Here is a 21761-nt window from a genome sequence, read left to right as displayed (position 1 = left end):
CCATGGAATGGCAAAGGAGATAGGGTCTGGCGTGTCCAAGATTCGAGTGTAGATTCTCAAGACTGCAGAAAAAGGAGTAAGGGCCTTCAAAGAGATGCACGATAGAATTGATGGGGTCTCTGTCACAGTGAATGCTAGCTTTGATCGCCTTAAGGAGGCAGTTCGTAACACCCTTGGACCCTACGTGAATTGAACACGCCCAACTCTAGTCCTAAAAAGGATAAGCGATCGCTGCAAATATAATCTGGTCTAAGAGTCTAGAGTCGAATCCCACAGAGAACTAAAACTTAACTACAACTGTTTATTATCACTAAGAAGACAATCTCAAATAATTTCTAAGTTATAAATATTAAGATTATTATGTGTAACTAATTAACTAACAAACTAAAGTAGTAAATAAACAAATAAAGATACTAAGGGTTGGAGACTAAATTAAGGAGTTCTAGAGTTATGATTTCCCTAATTGTCGGAATCCTTCCCGCTACGTCTCCTATAATTTCGCCTAAGTATTCTCTACTGATCATAAGAACTCGACTTATCATAATTCTCTCTCGAGCAACTACAATAATGTAGTAGTCGTATTCTCTCGAACTACGCTAGCTCGCACTTTTTCATCGCTCACTATGATCACGTCAAAGCTTCGTTATCTCTAATCCCGCTTTTAAACCTGCCGTATTGATCTCTCATATACCTTAGGAGTGACGTTGTTCAACAACCACCTAAATATGTATCCTTTCTCAAGCAATACATAATAAATAGGCACAGTCAATCGATGGCCATTCAACCAACTAAAATAAGCACGTAGTTGAAACAAGTAGATAAATCTAAAGGTTGAATTGTATTAAAACGTAACAAGAATTCATCCTCCAAGAGGTTCCATCAAAACTCTAGATAATAAACTAGCTACTCATAATACTATGTAAAGCTACAATACTAAAATTCATAACCAACAATGAAAAATAGGAAGAAGAAGAAGAAGAAGAAGAAGAAGAAGAAGAAGAAGAAGGGAAAAAACTCGTGGTTGAATCTTCCTCCTTGCTCCTAGTGTGTTTTCGCTTCCTTAGGTGTTGTAAAACCCTAAAGTAGTGTCTCCTCCTTCAAAAGGACGTTTTATGATGTATTTATATCAATTAGGGTTGATATGGGGTGTCTTTAATCTCTCCTAATTTGAAAAGGACACGCTGAGTCGCGTGCTAGAGTTGGTGCAAAGCGCGACTTCTAGCACGCTCCCAGCTATTTTTTTCTTCTTCTTTGTTCTTTCACGTGCCAGGTGCATCGCCAACCTCCATACTTCGCTGTTTTTTGTTCATCTCCTAGGCCATTTCGCGTCTACCTTCATGCAGTGTACCAATTGTGGCACGCTCCCAGGTCTTGCATCTCTACTCTTTTTACATCAAATCATCCAATACTTGCTAGCTTCCATCCAAATTCATTCCTACACACAATAAACATGTAATGAGCATATTATATGTTTATAAACATGTAATCTCCCGCAATTCACATAAGATATAATATGCAAACATACTCAAAGACATACATTTTTTATCATTTATCACGAATACGAGAATATGATTCGTACACCGAGTTGCCCTTTACGTCCCTCGTGACAAAGGGAATATAGCTGACTTCCTAGTTGAGCATTCCATACTCCACTGATTATGAGAAAAGAAAAAAAAAAATCCTTTAGTTGATTTTTTGTTCCCTTAAGGGAACTAAAATGATCTAGCCATTGAGAGAATTCGATCAGACCCAATTTTTTTGTTTGAATCATGTATATATGTGTATCTGTGTGAGTGGGGGGAAATATAAACGTAATATATATGTGTGTGTAAAGTTAGAAATAGATCGAAATTATTCCAATTCACTAAAACTAAAATAATTCCATTTTTGCCATTATCATTAAGCTACTAATAAATTTTCACCACCACAATTATAATAATCTAATTTTAATGTGAAAATGACATCGAAATAGAACACAGCTTGTGGTTATAGATGTTTTTGAAGCTGACTGATGTCAAATAATACACACCTTGCCATTGCACTAAATAGTGTGTCAACCCAAAAATGGCTGAATTAAGTCGAACTCGATAGCCTAACACAGAGAAATAGATCATCACAATTTTCATGGATTGAATTGACCAAACTCCAGAATTAGTCACCTAATAAATACCATAGTTTAAAATCTTTATGTCACTTGTAAACTCATATTCACACACAAATGAAAAAGAAGAAAAAAATAAAAATACTTCATAGTAATAAATAGATTAGACAAAGTAGTATCATGTAGGAACAATTGTAAGAGAACCAACAAGTGTGGCGGTGAATTGACACGTATTCATTCCTCTTTAATAAGAAGTTTTAGGGTTTGATATGAAATTGCTAAGAGTTTTACTGTGCGAATTCAAATTTAATTTAGCCCATACAAACCAATCAAAAAAAAATTGAGAGAAAGAAATTGGATTCACATTACTACAAATGTGGCATGTGGACCAAAATCATTAAATAATCCCAATCACATCAAAAAGAAATGTAGTTGCAATTGCAAGCAGCAGAACCACAGGAGAAATTGATAATTGTGTTCACAAACAGTTTGTTCCCAATACCAATCACATGTCTTTTCCCCACATATTCAGACCTATCTCTTACAACTTGTCATGTTTCATACGGCACATTTTCATTTCTTTTCTTCATATTTATTGAAATTTAAATCCTGATTTTCTATACTATTTATACAATATGTGACCACTTTTGGATGCTAAATCTTTATTTATTTTACACCTACATTCCTACAAATTTAAAATACATTTTTCGTCACTTCGCTCTTCTTTTCATTCATATACATTAACTAAATTATTATTTAACCATTTACTGTACAAATTTGTGATAATTGCAAAATGAGATAAAACGCCTATTATAATATTAAAGTTAGCAAAACATTCCTGTTAAAAATCTGTTTTTTTATTTTCATTTTGAGCATCTAATCTACGTAAAGTTTGTTTTTTCTTTAAAGTAGAATAGTCTTACGGACACTTGTACTTGTATGTGTTTGTCATCTCGCTCCCTGTATTCAACAAAGTTTCATCCAGACACATGAACTCAGTCAAAACATGTATTTTAAACCTCTTCGGCATTACGTATTGGTCACTCGCCTGACGTGGAGAAAATATCATGTCCACATTATATAAATTGATGTCACATCTTTATTTATTTAAATATTACTTTATAAAAATATTTCAAATCCATCTCCATCTTCCTATGCCGTCGGTGATCCTTATCACCGGGAAATAATCGGAAAATCGGAGTCGACTCACCGTTTTGCTCTCTTTCCACCTTTCTAGACACAATCTTAAACCCCAATTCATATACATAAAACTCTTCAATTTTAATAAAAATTTTCTATCTTGCTTCATCTCCTTACTCTCACTATTTTAGGTAAAATTCATATCACCATAGTAAACTTAGAATTTACAGAGACACAAAAAGGGGGCAACAACCAACGAGTATAAAACAAAGAACTACATCCCTGGAAGTATTTCACTGCCGACCACCACAAAGCAAAATCAGATCACTGAAAAATAATCACAAGCGGACTCCACCACCTACTTCTCCACTTACCAGACTCCTTTGGAAAACCCATGACCACCATGGACTAATGAACACAGTCGCAGAAAAAATCGTCGGAAAAATTACTTCGCATTTTCATAACTTCTTGATATCTTTAAAAATTTTAACCCCATTAACAGATATGTTTATTTAGCTTCCCTAAAAGAAAATTCTTCTCCTTTTTATATTGTACTTTTAATTTTGATGCCGACTATCCACAAAGGGTAGAGGGGTTGGGGGAGGGTTACGAGAGGAAAGAAGGGGATAAGAAGATGGGGAAAAAACGAGGGGACAAATAAGGCTGAAGGGGTAGGGATGCTTGGGTTGGGAAATAATTTTACTCTTTTTCTTTTTATGCTTATTTTTTATTATTTTTAAATTAAAATTAATATATCCATTCTCCTTTTTAGAGCGTGTAGCCACTCATTTTTCCGACTCAGCAAAATGAATGACACATAAGCTCAGTCAATAGTCATAGGGGTTTAAAATATATATTTTGATTGAGCTCATGTGTCGATGAAACTTCGTTGAATACGTGAAGCGATATGACAGACAGAAACAAACACAAGTGTTTGTGAGGCTATTGTGCCTTTATTTAAAAATAAGTTATCTTCTAGATTTGTTAACAAATTCTATAGTGTTACAAATTTTCGTATTATTAGTGCTATTTTGCGTCTTAGACTAATTTCCCAAACTGGGATATACCGCGGAGGTCCTTTAGAGGGGCCCACTAGAGTTGAGAATTTTAAGCAATTGTTGAATTATTGAGCTGGTACTGACTAGCCACGTGGGTTGTTGGTAGTAGTTGTCTTCTAGTGATCCCCATATGCCCAATTATTGTTGTCAACGTGGCAATAGAGAAATATGGGACCCACATTTATGCTGCCATGTCACCTCAACTCCATGTGGATAGCTATTAACATGCATACATGCATCATCATCATCATCCATGGACCATAGTTACAAAATGATGTGAAAATATGGATTGAGAAGACTTGAGATTGACCCACATTATCTTCTTTCACTTCCTCTAAATTAACTAAACTACTTTACTTTTGTGGTCCAATCAAACTTGGTTGCTACTTTGGTTGCCCTTTTTGTATTTTTGTTCTTTTGTTCCATAGGTGTTGGATCTAAATAATATTAAACAAAATTTTATTTTAAATTATATAATTATTAAAGGCTGAAATCACAATACTATATCTTTGGCTGAATACACAGACCACCCTTTAAAACTTAACGTAATTTTCATCTAGACACATTATCTAAAAGTATAATCAATTGAGCACATAAAGTTAATTAGAAGTATTTATTATATCTATTAAATACAAAATGGTGATGTGGCAATGTACATGTGTCACATTGCTGTTCAGAGCTTGAAAAGTAAAAAGTTCTTTATTATTTATACTTTTAATTAATTTCAAGTGTTTAATAGGTCATGCCTAGGTGTTTAGCTGAAAGATTCGACTAAGTTTAAGTACTGTCTATTGATTCCACCTATATTTTTTCTCTTCGTAAAAGTCATTTTACCAAAAAAAAAACTCTATATAATACATTTTTAACAAAAGGGGAGTCAGTAGCCATAAAAATGAAACCTGCCGCCTTTCTTCCAAATTATAGTAGTATAACTTTCTTCCAACTTCATTAGAAATTCAATCAGAAAGCAACTATAGACTTATAATAACAACTGAACCTTAATCCCATTATCCAACTGAAACCAAATGGGAAATTAAGAAAACAAAAGTTTCTCTGGAAAGGACCCCCTTTTCTTTTCTTTTCTTTTTTCCTAGAGAAAATTAGTTGTAAATGGCTGTAGAAATAAGTAACAACAAAACTGAGCTGGGAGGGTCAATTGCTTACAAATTATTTTTGACAGAGTGGAAAGAGAATTTTTAGGTAAATAGAATGATTGAATTGGTTTACATATTCGATCGAGAAAGAATCTGATTATGTCCGAATTATATATATGCTAGTAGGTGTTATTTTACTTAATAATTATGAGATCTTTATTATTTACTCAATCATTGGCAAGTTGATTGCGTATTCTGCACAAAATAACAGCCAACATATCATGAGGAGGTGCCAATATTTTCCCAGAATATCCGGATCACAGCCTATATAATAATTGAAATAAGAGATACAAGGAAAAAATTAAAATAAAAGAAGGGACTATATATACTTTTTTGAAAAAATGAAAGTAGGGAGTAAAATAAGCAAAAACTCCAGCTTGGTTCCATGTCACAATTTTTTCTTTTATTCACAAAAATAAGAAAAAAACTCCAGCTTGGTTCCATGTCACAATTATTTCTTTAATTTATTATATTTTTGACCAATTTGCCGCACAGACCATTGTTTTATATTTGCGTGGCGGTGGTGCCAGTGTATTTTTATTATATATATAAGTAATGAGTTTATGGTTGTTATAGAAGAAAAAATTATTTGTTGCATTAAGTGTGAATAGAATTAAATGCGTAGATCCCCCCAAAAGAAATTTTCAAGTTGAAGTTTTACGTTCAAGTCCCGAAGAATATTTCCCATTGATTCTGGATGATACTCGGGGAAATTAAAATAGTTGATTAAACTATGAGATTTTCTATATTATATAGCATACATGATGGACATATATATCACAATTGTTAATTAAAGTCTTTGAATATATATGTCGTGTGTTTACATTTTTATGGGTGTTTACATCTTCATCCTAACCAAAATACTGAATTTTTAAGGAGTATTTTGTTTTCTAAAAAAATGTAGGGTTTTTTTCTGTTAAACAAAACCTCGCCAAGAGGAAACTAATATTGTCCAAGAGAAAAAGGGTATATTCTCAAATGACTATGTAACGTTATCCACTGGTTGAGTACTTTTCTGAAAGTATATACATTACTCTTCTGCATTGACTACATCTAAGAAATCGTTTTGCTATATTATCATATTATGTTAAAATGTTCTTTTTAATTTTCTTGATTTTCCTCATATAGAATGATGTATCACTAGTCACCTGTCATCATAAAAAGAATGATAAAAATAAATTGTATTAATTAAATTAAAGTAATTAATCTTTATTCATGAAAACACATTTAAATCAACACCTTACAAATTTATTTTTAGCAACTTTTATTTTTTAATTGAAAACGTTTTCTCAGTCATTAGTTTATTGATCACCGAAATGACTATCAAGGGGTGTAGTGTGATGCTTCTCTCCACATTTGAGCTCTAGCAAAGAAAAAACCTTTGGTAATATGAAGCCTTTTTCCTTTCTAGTCGGGTTAGTAAATTTCGGATATCTGATGATTAATTATATAAAAAATGAAGAGGGTTCGACGAAACTTCGGTCCAAATTTATATTTATCTTAAGAAATCAATTGAATATGTATAAATTATTAATTTAGACTTCAGTGACTTAAGAATGCCTCACTTTGAACTTGTTTACCCGAAAAAACGGATGGAGTTGAATTTGTATGTAGTTCTAAGGATATGCGATATAAATTAATATGAATCGTAAGGATAAATAGAGATGTCAAATATAGATTGCAAAGAATGCAAAGTAAACAAGGTTGTAAAGAAGATAATTTTTAGGACTAAGCAAGTTGAATCAATTTATGAAGTTTAAAAGAATAACTCTTCAATATAGGAGAATATGGTGCTTGAATTACAATGTAAGCCAAAAACTGCCTTCTACAGAAATATAGCCATCCTCTTTATAGTGGAGGATCCTACTTTTTATAATTAAAAATACATAGTGGAGAACCCATGATAAATCAGTTTTTCCCTAATTTCCGCCGAGATTCTCTCCCTTAATGTGTTCGCAGCGGCTCTTGTCTGTTAGCTCGAGCTCGATCGGCCTTGGTGTTGGTCGGTATTGCTTCTAGAACTCGATATGGACACGAGATCAAGTGGTGATTCGGACTCGATCTCGGTTGGACTCTGCCCCTTAAGCTCGAAATCATCTCATCATAGTTCGATTCGGACCCGAGCTCGATAATGAGTTCAAACTCGGTGTTCAATCTATACCCAAAATCTGAAGCTTTGTTTGTACCACCTTCGGAACCCATCTCGATATTACGAAGTCTTTCTCTGATCCATTATGTTCCTGATCAATCGTACGAAGGCCAAAATCTATTTCGACCATATACAGATAGTCCCCTCGTTTCTCGGGAAGGATGTGGTGAGAAACGATATGATTTCTTAATGGCTCGATTGGATTGTAAGCTGACGTTCACATTGGGCTCGATCATGACGCACGTGATAGCTGACCCATCGATTTAACTTTTCAAGGCATTTAATGCATATCAGGCGGTTGTCGGCCACCGCTAATATTGAACCGTCATTGTTTTAATCTATAAATAGCCTTTCCGTCCACCGTTCATCACTTTTACTTCTTTTAGAAAAGTTTTCAAGTTCTTTTTCGTCTCTTCTGAGTTTATTCGCTGATCTTTGACTCTTTTCTGCAAAATTCTTCTTCTAAACCACCAAATCTTTGTCACCTTCTTTAAATCCAAAATGGTGAAGACATCAAAAATTGTCCTCCCAAAAGAAAAAGCTTCTTCTTCCCGATCTGCCGCCGACAAAACACCGGTAGATTCACGGCCCGAGGAATGCGTTCCGGTGGCGTGTGTTCTTACCTCCAATTTCAAACTCGATAAAGGTTCGCCGGTTCCTGGCTGATGTGAGCCCGTATCGAGATATATTTGTTCGATAACCCCGGGGTATATCGAGCGAATAAAAAAAGATTGTAACTGGGAGAACAAAGAAGTGGTAGTGCCGTCTCCCAAAGAGGATATTACTACTCACGTGAGAGAGTTTTTAAGTGTGTATACTTACCCATTCACGTTAGGTCCCCTCGACCCTGTTATCATAGATTTTTGTCGTAAATACCTAATAACCCTAGGCCAAATACATCCTTCCTTTTGGCAGATCATTATTTTGATCCGATATTTGTTGAATAATATCGAGAGGATGCCTTTCACCCTCGATCATCTTGTCTGATTATACTGTCCTCGCCTTTTTTTTGAGGAAGGTTAATAAAACTCCAACGTCGAGCTACCAAGGCTCTGTTCTCGAGTATAGACGAGGACAAGGATCGAGGTTGGATGGGCAGGTTTGTTCGAATAAGGACTTTGGACCTGATTCCGACCGAAAAAATGCTTTTTCCCCGAGGAGTGCAACATGAAGCGTAAGTGTAATTCTGTCGTTATCTGCTACTATCTTTTCCTTTCATTTCCTTTCTCACCAATATTCCCCTTTTGTGATGCAGCGATTCCCTGGATGCCCGGCGCAGTGCCCGATCTCAAGAACTGGGTACGCGATCTAGTTTCCACCTCCTCATACACCGAGCGCTCATGGCGTGACTTGTCAAAAGGCTGATGGGAGGCCAAAAATCACGGTAAGCACCTTTCTCGTATCTTTTGGTAGTTCGAACAAGATGTTTTTCACACACTTTAATAAAATTTCCCGTATGTAGGTGTGGGAAAAGATGCGATTTTGAGGCCTTCGTCCGTCGAGGAAGAGGCTTCGGACTCTGTCCCAAAGCTGGTGAAAGATAATAAGAGGAAAAGAGCCCCCATCCTCGAAAATGAAAAATCGAAGAAGAGGACGGCTCGTAAGCTGAACAAGAATATCATTCCTTTGACCGTAGAATCAGTTCTGCGTCTGAGGGATGATGAAGAAGAAGAAGAACAAGAAGAAGAAGAAGAAGAAAATGATGGGTCTGCGCTGGCGGCCCGAACGAAGAAGACCACCGACGTTCCACAGAAAGCTGGATCGATGGTGGTTCATAAGGCTCCGCCTCGAGCTAAGGATATATCGGAGAAAGATTTAGGTAGAGTCTCCTAGTTTTTGGAGATCGAAGATGCATCCCATCGAAGCCAACAGATGGGGGATATGTCTGAAAGGGCTCTTCCCGAATATCTTCGAACCGAAGAGAATACCCCACGTGATTCACTTGGGGCAGTAGCACTCGAAGACTCGCCCACCTTCCCTGCTTTTCTGCAGGGGCGATTCGGGAAGCCCAGGCTTTAGGGGCCCTCAAATTAGACAGGCCTCATGATGGAGAGGATCCTTTTCGTGACCTGTTTATCGGTGTCGACGACGCTACCGATACAAGTGACGCATCAGATCTTTTTCATGGAGTGCAGAAGACTTTGAATTAGGTAAGCCTTAAATTATATGGCGTTACCTTTATGTTTACTTTTTCTTTTCTAACTTCATTTCTTCTTTCTTTGCAGGCCATGACAGTTCATCGAGAATCATGTTCTCGGTCCCGAACCGAGCTGCGTCGATATGAGGCCGACCTTCCACGGGTTACGAAGGATAGGAACTCCCTTAAGATCCTCTTAGGGCAAAGGGGAGAGGAAATAAAAGACCTTCGAGCTGAGTTGGCCAAGGCTTACCAAGATCAGACCGATCTGTCCGAGCAGGTAATTATACTTTTAAAAGCCTATGGGCTCGATACCCGAACGATGGCTAATTTTTTGGTCTCACAGCTGCAGCAAAAAATTGAGATGATCGGGAAACTTCGTGAGGAGGTCGATGAGATAAAAGCGGAGTCTTTGAAGTGGAAAGAAGGTATGTATCACTTTGCTGCAGAGAAAGAAGCAGCTCGAGCCCAATTATCATCGTCCGAAAACCAACTTCACAGTTTGAAGGAGAAAAGCTCGGTTCAAGCAAGAAGAATAGAGGAGCTCGAGGCTCGGTTGGCCTTTGAACTTTCCAATCCCGAATCTACCGTCGAAAAGGCAAAGGCTGATGCGGATGCACTCGTTGCCGTCTATCAGGCCGACGCTGAAGCTTCCCAGGTCCAAGCAAGAGAGAAAGCCGAGACCGCCAATACTCGAGCATATTGGGTCGTTGAACTTGCTAAGTGCCGATCTCGGAGGGAGACCCTCGAGGAGATCCATGCTCAAAGTTTCAATCTCGTTAAAGAGATAAAAAGAGCTAAAGAACTAGAAGCCGATGTTGAAGCCTTGGTTTCCGATGATGATAATGATGAGGATGATGGGAGTAAGAGCGGGTCCGAGAATGGGGGGAGTCCGATAGAGAAGAGACCACTCCCGGGGATAACCAAGAAGCTTAGCCCTTAGTTTTTACGTTGTAATCAATTATGTAAACAATCCTGTATATAAAAATATCCTTTTCTTTTGCCGACTTGCTTCTATTTTATTTCCTATCTTGTGAGGATTTTATTCATGCCTTATGAATATTTTCACAAGGATTTAGGCAATTTGATCAAATTTGGACTTCGTAGCCTTTATAACCGAGTGAGCGCTTACTCAAACTTGAAATAAGGTAGCTCATAGGCTTAGTAGTCGAGTTGAGTGATTGTTTGAATTTGAAGTGATGTTGCCCTTAGGCTTATTAGTTGAGTGAGTAATTCGAACTCGAAGTAATATAACCCATAGGCGTAATGATCGAGTGACTTCTTTCTTGAACTCGAAATAAAAATAGCCGTAGGCTTAGTAGTCGAGTGAATGATTTGAACTTGAAGTAATGTAGACTGTAGGCATAATAGTCGAGTGAGTGCTTGCTCGAACTCGAAATAAAAGTAGGCCATAGGCTTAGTAGCCGAGTGAATAATTCGAACTCAAAGTAATGTAGCCCGTAGGCGTAATGGTCGAGTGAGTGCTTGCTCGAACTCGAAATAAAAGTAGCTCATAGTCTTAGTAGTCGAGTGAATGATTCGAACTCGAAGTAATATAGCCCGTAGGCGTAATGGTCGAGTGAGTCTTTGCTCGAACCCGAAATAAAATGAGCCCGTAGGCTTAGTAGTCAAGTGAATGATTCGAAATCGAAGTGATGTAGCCCGTAGGCGTAATGGTCGAGTGAGTCTTTGCTCGAACTCAAAATAAAAGTAGCCCGTAGGCTTAGTGGTCGAGTGAGTCTTTGCTCAAACTCAAAATAAAAGTAGCCCGTAGGCTTAGTAGTCGAGTGAATGATTCGAACTCAAAGTAATGTAGCCCGTAGGCGTAATGGTCGAGTGAGTGCTTGCTCGAACTCAATCCTGTTTGTATAATAAATCTCGAAATAGAGGAATTTTTCTTGGATATAAGATATCAGTAAAGAAGAGAACTTTCTTTGCAAGTCATTATACATGTGTTCATGTTTTGCGTCAGGGCTCGGGCCAACTACATGAGCATGGTTTGTTTTGACCATTTGGCTCTTACAACTTTTCCTATTGGAACCCTGTTGTTATGAAATAACTTTCTTGCATCAGAATCTTGATATATTTGAGGTCTTATTGCCCCCCAGTATTCGAGGTCGATTATAAAGAGGCCTCGAATGCTGTCGAATTGTTTCTAAGTATAGCACGATCATTGGTTGCCTCATTAAAACCCTTGCCGAAAAATCCATTTGGGATAAAACCGGTCTAAGGGAAAAAAAAAAGTGCAACGCTTGCTTTCAGACCTAGGGCTTCGTATTAAATGATACATCCTAGCTCCTGATCGGACTCCTGCAGGGGTTAGTTTTGAAATGTAAACGAATATAGGAGGGTTGTACCTTAGCAGTAGTATCATTTTAGGTGTGATACATTCCAATTGCTTGATAGTTGTTTGCCGTTTATAATACCGAGCTTGTATGATCCCTTTCCGACGTTCTCGAGAACCTGATATGGTCCTTCCCAATTTGGTCCTAGTTTTTCTTCGTTGTATTTCGGGTACTGAGGGTGACTTTCCTTAGCACTAAGTCCCCGAGTTTAAAATAGTGAAACTTGGTTCTTTGATTATAGTATCTTTCGATTCGCTGCTTTTGGGCGGCCAATTGGACGAGAGAAGCTTCTCGTTTTTCATCTGATAACTCGAGGCTAGTGTTCATAGCCTTGTTATTTGACTCTTCTGTTGTATATCGAAACCTAGCGCTGAGTTCCCCGACTTCGACTGGAATCAAGTCTTCGAATCCATATACTAAGGAGAACGGGGTTGCCCCGTACTAGATTTTGATGTTGTTCGATATGCCCAAAGGACTTCGGGTAGGATTTCCCTCCATTTTCCTTTAGCGTCGTTCAACCTCTTCTTTAGGTTTTGAATGATAGTTTTGTTCGTTGATTTGGCTTGTCCGTTCCCACTGGGGTGATACGGTGTTGATAATATCCTTTTTATTTTGTAGTCTTCGAAGAATTTTGTCACTTTGCTGCCGACAAACTGTTTCCCATTGTCACACACTATTTCCGTGGGTATCCCAAATCGACATACGATGTGATCCCAGATAAAGTCTATAACCTCTTTCTCTCTTACTTTTACGAACGCCTGTGCTTCAACCCATTTAGAGAAATAGTCAGTCATAAATAAAATAAACTTAGCTTTACCTGGGGCCGATGGCAGAGGACCGACGATATCCATTCCCCATTTCATGAACGGCTATGGGGATAAGACTGAGTGAAGTTTCTCTCCGGGCTGATGGATCATTGGTGCAAACCTTTGACATTTGTCACATTTTCGAACAAACTCCTTTGCATCTTTGCCCATATCGATCCAATAATACCTGCCCTGATTATTTTTCGGGCTAATGAATTGGCACCGGAATGATTTCCACAAGTGCCCTCGTGCACCTCACGTAGGATGTAATCGGTGTCTCCTGGACCTAGGCATACTGTCAATGGTTCATCGAATGTCCTTCGGTATAGCGTTCCATCTGCAGTTAATGTGAATCGAGTGGCTTTGGTTCGTAGGGCCCTCGAATCTTTAGGGTTCGATGGGAGCTTTCCATTCTTTAAGTATTCAATATACTTATTTCTCCAATCCCAGGTTAAGCTCGTAGAATTTATCTCGGCATGACCTTCTTTGATCACGGATCTCGAGAGTTGAACGATAGTCCTCGAGCTTAACTCACCTTCCTCGCCCTATGATCCCAAATTTAAAGTGCATCAGCCTCACTGTTTTGCTCTCGTGGAACATGCTGTAAAGTCCATTCTTTGAAATGGTGCAAAGTGGCCTGCAGTTTGTCCAAATACCTTTGCATTCTATCTTCTCGAACTTCGAAGGTTTTGTTTACTTGATTTACCACCAGCAAAGAGTCACACTTGGCTTCAATGACTTCTGCTCCCAAGCTTTTAGCTAGCTCGAGACCTGCAATCATGGCCTCATACCCGACCTCGTTGTTAGTCAACCTAGTAGTTTTAATAGATTGCCTAATAGTGTTACCCGTGGTAGCTTTATAACGATGCCTAGCCCGGACCCCTTCACGTTCGAAGCCCCATCCATAAAAAGGGTCCATACCTCCGATGACGTACCCGATTTTAATAAAAGTTTTTTTTCGACTTCGGGTATGAGGGTCGGCGTGAAATCGGCCACGAAGTCCGCTAATATTTGAGACTTGATGGCCGTACGAGGTTGATATTCGATAACGTACCCACTGAGTTCGACGGCCCATTTGGCCAGTCGGCCTGGTAGTTTGGGTTTGTGCAAAATATTACGAAACGGGTAAGTGGTTAATACGCATATGAAGTGACATTGAAAGTACAGTCTTAACTTTCTAGAGGCGTTTATTAGTGCAAGTGCCAGTTTTTCTAAGTGCGGATATCTAGTTTCTGCTTCTCCTAAGGTTCGACTTATATAATAAACGGGAAATTGCGTACCTTGCTCTTATCGAACTAGGACACCGCTTACCACGATTTCCGATACTGCCAAGTACAAGTAAAGTTTTTCGTCTGTTTTTGGAGTATGAAGTAGTGATGGGCTTGATAGATATCGTTTTAATTCTTCTAATGCATGTTGGCATTCCGGGGTCCAAGAGAAATCGTTCTTCTTTTTGAGTAGAGATAAAAATTTGTGACTTCGATCTGACGACCTCGAAATGAATCGGCCTAAGGCTGCAATCCATCATGTTAGCCTCTGTACGGCTTTTACGCTGTCCACGATGGTGATGTCTTCGATGGCCTTAATTTTATCGGGGTTAATATCGATCCCCCGATTTGACACCATGAAGGCGAGGAACTTGCCCGAACCAACCCCGAAAGCACATTTCTCAGGGTTGAGCTTCATGTTGTATTTCCTTAAAATCTCGAACGTTTCCTGCAAATGGGTCAAATGGTCCTCTGCGCGCAGGGACTTAACTAGCATGTCATCAATATAAACTTCCATTGATTTACCTATTTGTTCCTCGAACATTTTATTTACTAGGTGTTGGTAAGCAGCTCCTGCATTTTTTAGCTCGAACAGCATCACATTATAACAATATGTTCCATACTTGGTGACAAATGAAGTCTTTTCCTGGTCTTCCGGGGGCATTTGCATTTGATTATACCTGGAATAGGCATCGAGAAAAGTAAGAACCTCGTGGCCGACCGTGGCATCGATCATGCGATCGATGTTGGGCAGCGAAAAAGAATCTTTGGGGCATGATTTGTTTAAATCCTTATAATCTACACACATTCAAAGTTTGTTCACTTTTTTAGGCACTACAACTACATTGGCTAACCATTCAGGATGTTTCACTTCGCGAATGGACCCTATTTCGAGAAGTTTGGTTACCTCGTCCTTTATGAATGCGTGCTTTACCTCGGACTGGGGTCTTTTCTTTTGCTTTACCGGTCTGAACCTAGGGTCCAAGCTCAGCCGATGTGTTGTTATATCCGGTGGGATTCCTATTATATCTAAATGGGACCAAGAAAAATAATTCATGTTATCGATAAGAAATTGAATAAGTTTGTTCCTGAGTTCGGGGGTTAATCCCGTTCCCAGGTATACCTTTCATTCGGGCAAACACTCGATTAATATGACTTGCTCCAATTCTTCGATCGTTGATTGGGTGGCATCGGAATCATCGGGAAACACGAAGGATCGAGGAATCCTATGATCATCATCTTCATCGATCTTCATCGATCTTCTGATTTTCTGGTTGGGTTAAAGCTGGTGTTTGTGATTGCTATTTGGCATCTTGTTCCCCTTTTGAGATCGATTCCTTTATTGGCGAAGGCGAGGATATAAGATTCGCTTCCTCGACAGCAAACATTTCTCTTGCGGCCGGTTGCTCTCCGTACACTGTTATGACCCCCTCGATGTTGGGAATTTAAGAACCTAGTGTAGGGTCGAGGGTACAACTCTCATGTTGTGGATCCATGGCCTTCCAAAAAGGGCATTGTACCTCATGTCGCTTTTGATTATGTGGAACTTCCTTTCCTGGATGGTCCCGGCCACGTTTATTGGCAGAATTATCTCGCCTTTGGTGGTTTCACATGCCATATTGAATCTGTTTAGGACCAGGGTCGTGGGTACGATCTGGTCCTGTAGACCGAGTTGTTGTATGACCTTCAATCTAATGATGTTGGCCGAGCTCCCTGGATCAATTAACACACGCTTAACTTTAGTTTTATTCATAAGTACGAATATTACCAGTGCATCATTATGAGGTTGTATGACTCCTTCTGCATCTTCATCATTGACAGACAAAGTTCCTATGGGTGCGTAATCCTGAGTTCGAGATCGCTTTTCTCTCACAATTGATGTTTTAGTGCGTTTAAGCACCAGCCCTTGAGGGGTATCGACACCGCCAATGATCATGTGAATGACGTGCCGTGGTTATTCTTGTTCGTTCTGCTTGCCGAAATCCCTGTTTTTGAAATGGTTCTTCGCCCTGTCACTTAAAAATTCTCGAAGGTGCCCTTTATTGAATAACCGGCTACCTCCTCTCTTAGTTGCCTGCAATCTTCCGTTCTGTGGCCATGGGTGCTATGATATTCGCACATTTGATTGAGATTTCTCTGGGCAGGATCGGTCTGCATGGGTCGGGGCCATTTAGTGTCTTTGATGTGTCCGATAGCCGACACGATGGTGGATGCTTCAATGCTGAAGTTATACTCCGATAACCGAGGCGCTTCCTTAGATCCGGTAGGCATGTCGAACCCACTTCTGTTCATAGGTCCCCGAGACCCTTGACCTCGATCACTTATTTTGTTGATTTGTCCTGGGTTACGTCTCGATTCATTGATTCTGTGGTTTCCGTTATACGGTCGATATCGATCCCTGATTGGACCTTGTTCTCAATTGATATCCCTTCGAGCAGCTGGTTCAGCCCCCAACTGATCATCTTCGACTATAATTATTGATTGGTACCGATTGTGCACGTCAGCCCAAGTGATAGTTGGGTACTCAATCAGGTTATGCTTCGGTCGTCGTGATGTCGTCGAACTTCGTTCGTTCAAACCTTGAGTGAAAGCTTGAACAGCCCAATCGTCTGTGACTGGTGGCAGATCCATTCGTTCCATTTGAATACGAGATACTAACTCCCTTAGTATCTTGTTATCCTTTTGTCTTACCTTGAAAAGGTCTGATTTTCTCGTTGCGACCTTTATGGCCCCGACGTGTGCCTTTATGAAAGAATCTGCTAACATGGCAAATGAATCGATCGAATTCGGTGGTAGGTTGTGATATCAAATCATTGCTCCCTTCGAGAGGGTCTCTCCAAACTTTTTCAACAACACATATTCGATTTCATCGTCCTCCAAATCATTACCCTTGATGGCGCATGTGTAAGAGGTGACGTGTTCGTTGGGATCGGTCGTTCCGTTATATTTGGGAATTTCGGGCATACGGAATTTTTTGGGGATTGATTTTTGGGCCGCGCTCGAGGGGAAAGGTTTTTGCACGAATCTTTTGGAATCCAACCCTTTTATCATTGCTGGAGCCCTCGGGATCTGGTCGACACTGGAATTATATGTTTCTACTTTTTTATTGTTGGCTTTGACTCGCTTTGTGAGCTTCTCGAGTATTTTAGTGATTTCAGGTGTAGTCCCCGATTCTTGCTCATTTGACCTCACTATGGCTGGCTTCGTTCTGTGGGCAATTTCTTGGGGTAGGCTGGGCTCCGGCCTGCTTGGTAGCTGGGTTTGGCTCTGCAACTGAGCTATCGCTACCTGTTGGGCTTGTAACATTTCAAAAATCATACGCAAACTGACGCTGTTTTCCTCAATGTTATGGGTGTTTCGAGCTGCAGAACGAGTACTACCATGAATGCTATTTTCGGGTTCAGAATGTATGTTCGTCTCAATGGCCACATGCGAATTGATATCTATCGGCACTCTGATCCGAGCTCCAACGGCGTTGACAAGTGATCTTTCGGTATTGGGTGTCAAGTTGTTGTTCTTATCTTGAAGACCAGCTTCGTTGTCGATAGGTAATGCTATTTGATTGGTAGTTAGTCGTTGCTAATCCGAAATCCGAGATACTTTCGGAAACAAGCATAAAACGGTGTGTTTTTGCAGATTCGTATCAAGTAACCACTGTTATCTTTAGCCCCACTGTGGGCGCCAAACTGTTTACCCGAAAAACGGATGGAGTTGAATTTGTATGTAGTTCTAAGGATATGCGATATAAATTAATACGAATCGTAAGGATAAATAGAAATATCAAATATGGATTGCAAAGAATGCAAAGTAAACAAGCTTGTAAAGAAGATGATTTTTAGGATTAAGCAAGTTGAATCAATTTATGAAATTTAAAAGAATAACTCTTCAATATAGGAGAATATGATGCTTGAATTACAATGTAAGCCAAAAACTGCCTTCTACAGAAATACAACCATCCTCTTTATAGTGGAGGATCTTACTTTTTATAATTAAAAATACATAGTGGAGAACCCATGATAAATCAGTTTTCCCTAATTTTCGCCGAGATTCTCTCCCTTAGTGTATTCACAGCGGCTCTTGTCTGTTAGCTCGAGCTCGATCGACCTTGGTGCTGGTCGGTATTGCTTCTAGAACTCGATATGGACTCGGGATCAGGTGGTGATTCAGACTCGATCTCGGTTGGCCTCTGCCCCTTAAGCTCGAAATCATCTCATCATAGTTCGATTCGGACCCGAGCTCGATAATGAGTTCGAACTCGGTGTTCGATCTATACCCGAAATCTGAAGCTTTGTTTGTACCACCTTCGGAACCCATCTCAATATTACAAAGTCTTTCTCTGATTCATTATATTTTGACCCCGATCAATCGTACGAAGGTCGAAATCTATTTCGACCGTATATAAAACTCATAAACTTTAAATACCTCACTTTGAATTCATAAGCTTTAAACTCGTATCTGAAAGCATTATCATTGCTTACCAAATAATTCCGTTTACTTTTCTGTTTTTTTTTTTTTTTTTTTTAACTTTCAGATAAATTTTATCTTGCCAAAGTGAAGAAGACCCACATGCTTCTCTGACGAGGTACAAAAGACAAAAGCCTTATATTTGGATATGTTTCACATGAAAAAACCATAGAAAAGTTTATCCTCTAAACTTTTTGAAAGCGATTTACAGCTCCTTTGGATAGAAAAGTTTATATGCTTTTTTATCCTCTTAGGAACCACACATACTCCCAGTTAGTTCACAACTCATTATCTTTAACTCCAACCTTTTCTTTTGATGGAGATGAAAAACAGCAAGTATTATCTTATTCCCAATTAAGTACTACTCTCTCTCCTGTATAATTTGATATTTCACAGCTATACAATCTATAATTTGACTATACTACTACGATAAAAACAAACAAAACTAGTCTTAATTCCGAATAAGTTGTGATCGATTATAAAATATTTCGCTGTTCATGTCGTTTCTTTAATTAAGACAAACTCAGTCCAATATTATAATAAGTTACGTAGTAACGATCAATGTGGGACAAGTTCATTCACAAAATGTGATTGAATGCTTGAATGGGTTGTAAAATTTTTCATCTTGCTATCCCTATTTATGTTACGTGTTTGTCCAGATTTTCTTATCATAATTAATTTTCCTATCTCATGAAGGAAAGAACAATATATTTATCATAATTGAGTTTTTCTTTTCCTAGAAGGAAAATATAATTCTTCCATATTTAACTAGTCCCTTTTCTTGTAGGAAAAGGTTTGGAGTTCTATAAATTGAAGATCCGTCATTCTCATTCAGTAGCATCCACAATGTAGCCATATGAGTTTTGAGAGTCGTGTTTGGAGGGAAAATTTTACGGGACAAGTGTTAGTGTGTCACCTGTGTTTGCCTCTTCGTGAGGTTATTCTTTTGATATTTTGTACTCTCTTTAATATAGTGGATTGCTTATCTCCGTCGTGGACGTATGCCAATTGACCGAACCACGTTAAATATTTGTGTCACTTTTGGTATATTTCTCGTTTGTTGTCTGATTTATCGTCGTTCAAGGTTTGCTTACTAGCTTCCGCATGACACCTGATTTTTTGCGGTCATAACAAGTCAATTTTACGGGACAAGTGTTAGTGTGTCACTTGTATTTGCCCCTTCGCGAGGTTTGTTCTCTCGATATTTTGTACTCTCTTTAATATAGTGGATTGCTCATCTCCGCCGTGGACGTAGGTCAATTGACCGAACCACGTTAAATGTTTGTGTTTCTTTTGATATATTTCTCGTTTGCTGTCTGATTTATCGTCGCTGAAGGTTTGTTTTGTAAGATTTAGCATGACACCTGAATTTTTCGGTCCTAACAATTTAATTGTATCAAACATAAATAATCGTCTTTTGAAAATTGAATTTTGAAATTTATATATTATGAATAAGATTTTCTGACACTTCATAATATTAAAGTATCAGGCTAAAAGTTTTGTCGAACCGAATGCATAGTTCATTCTAATTCTAATGAATGTCATTGACTATAAATTGAAATGTTGGAGCTTATTTCAGTTGAACTTTGTAGGTTAATTTGAAACGATTTACACCTTAAATAACAACATGCAAGATGCACAGAAAAGGAGTGAGTCAACAACGATTTATCAAAATTCAAACGGTTAGTTTTTTGGTGTATTTACTTCACAATTTATTGGTAATAGAATAATACCATTAAGACTGTGGGTTTTATTTAAAGTTTATAACGTTACAAAAAAAATAAATGATTCAAGTCGTTGAGAAGCCTAACAATTTAAATGCTTCCGGAAATATAAAATTTAAATACTAAGCAATCTATTATGATGGCATAAATGCGAAAAGCACTATCCGAAAAATTATTCAATGTGTGTCATTAATTTAGTAAAGAATTCATACAAAGATTTAGAAAAAACTGCACGATAGAAAGAAAATACAGTGGAATAGTTAAGCTTTTTTCAAAGACGAATCGAACCCTTCGATCCTGTTTTTGGGTGAAAATTATTTATACCCCCAACTTTACCTTTAAAATCAAACTCCCACCTCAATTTTGAACAATAATCATTCTTCCCCCTTTATGTTAATTAATTTTTTAAATACCCATTTTACCCTCACATCTCAAACTTTGTCTTTCTTTTCTCTTTATTTATAATTATAATTTTTCATTTATTTTTTCAATCTATGTAACAGACTTGAAAATTAATTTCAAGAAAAAAATAGTGAAAAAAAGTAATTAGCTATACTAGTAAATAACATGCTGTTATAAAATAAACGAGCAGAATAAAACAAAACTTAAATTTTATAAATACTAACACAAATTTATTTACACAAATGAAAAATAAAAGAGAGTGAGAATTTTACAGACATTTTTCAATGCAGGTAAAACAAGACGGTTAATAAGATTAGAGGTAGATTTTAGAATCCTCTGTTTTAATTTTTATAAACTTATTTGATTGGACACTGAACTTAAGAAAGAAGTGAAGACTCTTAAAACTTGTAGTTTAAAATGAGTCAAAGATTTTTGTGTAGCGGTAAATCATCTCATAAAAATTAAATATTTTTTAAATATAGAAAGGGGATCATTCTTTTGAAAACTGACTAAAAAAAAATAGATTCACATAAATTGAAACAGATGGAGTAACAAATTTTCGAAAGATTATCTCTCTCTCTCTCTCTCTCTCTCTCTCTCTCATATATATATATATATATATATATATATATATATATATATATATATTATAATTTAGAAAATATTTCATTAATGACCATCAAAGTCGTTTATAATAAAATAACAATAGTAAAAAACAATGTTAGATTAAAAAAATTCATAAAATCATTATTCTATTTATAATGTTAATGAATTTAAATAATACCTATAATAAGATTAAAAAAATATATTTATACTATATGTAAAATACCTAAGTCAAAAAATAAAATATCATATACAATATAAAAAGGTAGTGCATAGAAGGAGGATTGAATATAACAAAGACAAAATAGACATTACATTGGATAATGGGGAAAGAGTGACTATTGGATAATGACTTTTTACACCCCCTGTTTTTGACATGCAATTGCCTTCATTCAATCAAATTAGAGCCC

At 37.7% G+C, this 21761-nt stretch overlaps 1 long non-coding RNA gene across 1 annotated transcript; it reads right to left on the bottom strand.

The window, feature by feature from the left end:
* Window positions 1-819: 819 nt before the first annotated feature.
* LOC117274820 (uncharacterized) lies at window positions 820-1776 on the bottom strand. The gene is made up of 2 exons (XR_004505000.2): window positions 1538-1776; window positions 820-1435 (listed from the first exon to the last, which is right to left on the bottom strand). It is a non-coding gene; the product is annotated as an uncharacterized lncRNA (long non-coding RNA).
* Between the last annotated feature and the right edge of the window lie 19985 nt (window positions 1777-21761).

Source organism: Nicotiana tomentosiformis, chromosome 6, assembly GCF_000390325.3.
Source record: "Nicotiana tomentosiformis chromosome 6, ASM39032v3, whole genome shotgun sequence".
NCBI classification, from domain to species: Eukaryota; Viridiplantae; Streptophyta; class Magnoliopsida; order Solanales; family Solanaceae; genus Nicotiana; species Nicotiana tomentosiformis.
The sequence above is the reverse complement of the archived record's forward strand: the minus strand, read 5'-3'. Positions and strand labels throughout refer to the sequence as shown.